Below are 6,242 nucleotides of genomic sequence, written 5' to 3'. Positions count from 1 at the left end.
GCAAATGGGTATACAAGATCAAGACTCACTCTGATGATTTTATTGACCGTTATAAGGCACGATTGGTTGCTCAAGGTTGTACGCAAGAGTATAGTATTGACTATGAAGAGACTTTTGCTCCTGTTGCTCGTCTCATATCTGTTTGAGCTCTTCTTGCCATTTTTGCGGTCAAAAAGTGGTCTCTCAGTTAGATGGACGTGAAGAATGCATTTCTTAATGGAGATTTGAAAAAGAAGGTCTATATAAAACCCCCTCTGGGTTATCCTTGTTCTTCTAGCAAAGTTTGTCTCATTCGCAAGGCACTTTATGGTGTTAAACAAGCTCCTCGCGAATGGTTTGACAAGTTCAGCACCACTATATGCAATCTTGGTTTCACTTACAGTCCTCATGAGAATGCTCTCTTTATTCGTAAAAGTAAACGTGGAGCTGTTCTTTTGCTTTTGTATGTTGATGACATGATCATTACTTGAGATGATGTTGATGGTATCTCTGATCTCAAAGCCCCCCTTCACTGTATTTTTGAGATGAAAGATCTTGGTTCTCTCAGTTATTTTTTGGACCCGAGGTCATATCCACAGATGATGGTATCTATCTATCTCAAGTTAAGTATGCTTTAGATCTTCTTAGCTTGCTCGAGCCGGTATAACAGATAGTCGCATTGAGTTTACTCCTCTTGAGCCTAATATTCGTTTTACTCCTATGGATGGCACTGTTTTGGATAATCCTACTCTTTATTGACAGTTAGTTGGAGGACTAGTCTACTTAAGTATTACCCGACCAGACATTGCCTATCCGGTTCATGTTCTTAGCCAGTTCTTGTTAGCTCCTCGTACTACTCACTATGCGGCAGTTCTTCGCGTTCTTCGTTACATCAAAGGCACCCTATTTCATGGCCTTTATTTTTCTGCACATTCATCTTTATCTCTTCAGGCGTACTCAGATGCTGATTGGGATGGTGTTCCCACTGATCGTCATTCTACTACTGGTTATTGTTTGTTTCTTGGCGACTCTTTCATTTCCTGGCGAGTTAAGAAGCAAACATTCACTGCTCAATCAAGCACGGAAGATGAATACCGTGCTCTCGCTGACACCACTGCTGAAGTTGTCTCGATTCGTTGGCTTCTCGAAGACTTGGGTGCACCGCAATCGTCCCTAACTGATATTTTTTGTGACAACCGCAGTGCTATTCATATTGCCCATAATGATGTGTTTCATGAACGCACCAAACATATTGAGATTGATTGTCACTTTGTTCGGCAACGCATCCTTATTGATGTTGTTCGCCTCATCGTTGTTAGAATACTGGATCAGACTGCTGATATCCAAACTCAAGATGATATCCTTAGCTCCCACTAGAGTTTGAGGGGAGATGTTAGAGAATAAATTAGAATCAATATTAGATCAACTAGTATCATTTATATTTATATAATATATCTGTATATTAATTATATGATTTTATACTTTTATTACTCTGATTTTTTTAGCACATATATATATCCCTCGTATATTAAATTTTTTTACAACCTGAATAATACAAAAAAAAACACTTTATATTTCTTTCTTGTTTCTAAAAGAAAAAAAAACATTATAGATAAATAAATAAACTTTAGAAATGACACTATTTTTGTCACCAAACTATTATGCGTGCAAACTAATAAAAATTCCATATTTTCTTGTAATTTCCACATTTAATCCGAGAGAGAGAGAGAGATATGTTTTTTATTATTATACGAACACATCAATTTATACTGTCTTGATAGAAAAAATCATTCTTAGTAAATAAAGAAATAAGTATTACAAGTTGAAAGAGATCATTAAATTAAATTAAAGTAGGGGTAAAGTGTGAAAGAATTCACAACTCTCTTATTCAAACTCTAAAATGACAGGTTTTGTTGGCTATAAAAAAAGTTTAACATTAAAAAGTAACTAACTATTCATGAATAGAATAACTAACAATAGGAATATTTACACTATTGATGAATTTATCTTATGTAAATTAATAAAAATTAGTTTTATTTCATAAAATCTTACAACAAATTTTCGTGGTGTAAAAATAAGAGAAAATTTATATCCTTAATCACTAAATGTCGCATCATGTTTAATCACTTATAATAATTTAATAGTGTATATATCTTTACTATCTAATTTTAGAAATAGACTCTAACAAAATGTAAAAGCCTTTCTAAACTAAATAATACTGATATGCAACGACTAGATAAAGATTCGTAACGTATTTTTATAAATATTATACATTTAAGTTGTTCATAGTTATTTATGAAAAACAATTTGTCTATAGTTTTAGGAGGACTCTTTTAAGTTGTTCATAGTCATAATAATAAAAACAATTGCAAAATATATATTAAATCTACCAAGCTGAATTATAATGGATTGGCTAATTCGATTAAAGATTCAATTAAGTCCTTTAAATTTGATGTCTAGTCAATTTAATCTTTTAAATTTAAGTTTAACCAATTCGGTCTTCAAAATTAACTTCCATAAGTCATCAAGTGGCCTGGTTCCCTATAAATAATTTTTTTATCTACTCTCTGTTATTAACATGATAAAGTCATGTTATTAAAGGTTCTAAAAACTGAATTAATTATTGAATTGATAGAGTTAGATATTTAAAAATTAAAAAATTTAATAGATATTTAATAAAAGTTAAATCAGATATAATAAAATAATATATTTATATATAAATTATATATTTTTTAAAATTGAATATTTTGTATTTTATTATTTTAAATCAGATACTCATTAAAAATTAAACTGGTTTAATCGGTTAATCAGTTCTTGATAGATCCACTGCCAACCGATTTTTTTTAATCTAAATCGGATTGGTAACGTGGCCAATTTTCTGTTAATTTAATGGAATCAGTAAATTTTGTTAATTTCTCTGTATCATTTCAATTTCTCATCTCCCTAGCAACTTAAGATATTTTTTAAGTAAATAAAATAAATATAATATTTACACATATATACAAATCGAGAAATATTTACATTTTTATTGTATATATCTTATTTATATTGCAATATCTCATTTTGCAATCGTGATGTGTGTTAAAAAAAACTAATTATATGTATCTCGTTAGTAACTTATCTAGTTTGTAGTATAAAAATACATTCGAACCTAATATTTCGTTTCCTAGTCACAATGAGATAAATAAAATGTGGGCCTATATAGTGGAAATTTTTTTGGAAAGAATTAAAAAAAACTTTATTTTTTGAAAGAAATAAAGCTCTATTTACCAAAATCTTTTTTTTTTTGTCTTGGAAGCAGATCGCCAGGGTTTAGGTGACTTGATTCAAGTCGCTTAGAATTTGAGTAATTTGGACCTGTTTATCTAGGGTATAGACGATTTGACCAGTTCGTCTAGGATATTGATTTGGACAATTTTTTTTTTTTTTTGCTAAAAATGGTAATCATAGTGCAAATGAACAAAAAGAAAGAATTAGAAGGCGTTACAGATTTGAAGGAAAAAAAAGAAAAAGAAGAATAAAACAGGCAAAAAAACTTATACCAAGATTATCGCAGATCTGAAAGCACAAAAAATAAAGCGATACAGTAGACTGTTGCAAAAGGAGAAGAGAGAGTAACAACCATTCCATGATGCATACCAAGACAATGGTTATGGTGGACCTCTTTGTGACAATCAACAACTACCACCATATACCTATGAACCCCCTCCTCAACATAGCCCTCAACCACCATACTCACAAGCCCCATTTTACCACATACCTTCCTATGATCCACCTCCATCATATTACAAACCTCCTCTACCACATCCTTGTGACCATTATGAGCGGAAACCCATAGAACTACCACAATTCCATCATAATTACTCCCAAGAACTACCTCAATACACACCATATCCATACCTTCACCAAGAAGAACCACCTTCCTATTATGAACCCTTATTCCCAAATAATGAACCCTCCTATCCACCCCAAGCCCCAATGGACGATTCTCTCACTTTTTTACTTCAAGGGCAAAGAGAAATGCAAAGGGAGACACTAGAATTCGTGGATACCTTGACCAAGGTAGTAAACACTTTAGCCTCCCGATACTCATGTACTCAAGGCACTCCCATTGCCAATTGTGGAGAATCAATAGAAGAGTATAGCATGAAGGAGAGATTAAAAACTCTGGTAGAGAACAAGGAGCGGGATTTTGCATTGGAGCAATTAGAGGAGGCCATGATTGCTGAAGAAGAGAAAGAAGTGGTTGAAGACTTAGGAAATGCAGAACCACCATGGGAATCTCAAGAACCTCCCTCTAAGAAGCTTGAAATTAATGTTGAGGAGGGTGTACAACCTCCAAGGCATATCATAGTTGGAGACTTTTAAGAGGTTGATCAAGAGATGGATTCAATCATTGATGAATTTTTATCTACAATTGAATCTTCTCCCATTGGATTTGAAATAGAGATCAAAGAAGAAGATGCACAACCTCTAAAACCCTTGGTAACTGATGAAGAAGAAGTTGAATTGGAAGGAAGCTACCAAGAAGAAAGTTTTAAAGAAGTTGTCAAGAAAGAGGAAGAGGTGAAAGTTGAAGAAACTTGCCTAGAGGTGGAAGTAATCAAGGAAGAACACAAGGGAGTGGATCTTGTAAGGCCATTGGAAACACCTCTCCCCAAGCCATCACCATCCATCCTTTCATTCAAGTGGGTAAACCTCTTATCTCTAAACTTTATAATCCCACTTGAATATGGTTTGTTTGAGACGGATGGGCAACTCAGAGCTCTTTATGGCTTTAAGAGCAAAAGGGAGATGGTTAATGGTTGGCATTGTAAATTAAGGGTCATTAAGGTTGAACCCTCAAAGCTTAGGCCCCATGGTTGGAGGGATGATAAATTGTATGAATCTAGAAAGAGAATTGGATGTTTACTTGAGAATTCGGATCACCTGCCACCCAAATGGAATTGTCTTGATCAACTTGAAGATGGGTGTAGAAACAAGATTTGGGATCCGAGAATATATTAGGATCAACTTTGGGAGCCCTTAGCTTGTGTGGAACTCCATCAAAGCTTGGTGCTATTGATTGTGAACTTTAGAGCTTATTGGAGATCCAAGCATTGGTAGAAGTTTCAAGATGAGTTCAAGCACAAGCCACCATGACAAGGATCTCACCAAATGTTCAACTTAAGGACTTAAACTAAAAGTGCTAGGTGGGAAACACCCCACCATGGTAAATTCTTTCCATTCTCTTGTGGATATAATCAATGAATGAATTGAGTTGCCATTGTTAGGTAGTTTTCTTTCCCTTTAAACTCTTGCATAGCTTGTTTTGATTGTTAGGTTACTTGTTAGATTTATGTTTCGGTTGGAATATTTGTTTTTGAATTGCATTTTTCTTGAAGTGTAAGTTTTGTTTGCATTGTCTTTGAAAAAAAAATTTAAATTAAAAGATTTTTAGTTAAATTTAAATTTTGGTAGTTTAGAGTGTTTATAGGTTAGGAGAGTATTTGATTATGTTTTTATCATTTCTTAAAAAAATGACGGCCACGCGCACGCGCTGATGCTGCTGCTTCATGGGCCAAAAAGCAGAGAGTTGTGCTGGTTGGGTGCCAAAACTGTACGTCTAGCACAAATTTCACCCCACGCGTACGCGTGGTCACACGTATGCGTCATCTCCATTTTCCCTTGTCACGCGTACGCGTGACCCACGCATACGCGTGACCCCCTGCCTTGTTCACACACCTTTCTTTTCTTCTCCTCTTTCCATTTCTTTTCTTCTTCTCTCTTCTTTTCTTTTATTTCCCTCCTCCAACCATCACCCACCACTATCATTCACCCTCCACCATCTTCTCCTTTAGTTAGTTAATTAGTTAGTTAGTTAGTTTTTCTGTTTTGGTGCTAAGTGTTGGATTATTATTTTAATTTGCTGATTTTGATGTTAATTGCTGCTGATTACCCATGAGATGCTATCCTAGCATCATTGTTGTTAATATTCATTGTTGGAATCCTTTATCGAGGTTATAATTTGTTACTTGATTTTGAGTTCTTCATGCTTAATTTTGTGCATACTAAGTGCATAAGAATTTCTTTTCAAGCATTCTAAATCTATTGAATTGTATGTTGTAGCTAGCCAACATGTGATTGGAACTCTTTACTTTGACTAGGCAATTTCTTGATGTTGGATGTTGTGGATTTATCTCAATGCATTGTGTTGCTTGATAATATGCATCTATATGTTATGCTTATGCTTTAAGGACATATTGACCCTCAATTGTTTTACT

The sequence above is a fragment of the Arachis duranensis genome, chromosome 6 (genome assembly GCF_000817695.3).
Source record: "Arachis duranensis cultivar V14167 chromosome 6, aradu.V14167.gnm2.J7QH, whole genome shotgun sequence".
In the NCBI taxonomy this organism is placed as follows: Eukaryota; Viridiplantae; Streptophyta; class Magnoliopsida; order Fabales; family Fabaceae; genus Arachis; species Arachis duranensis.
The sequence above is the reverse complement of the archived record's forward strand: the minus strand, read 5'-3'. Positions refer to the sequence as shown.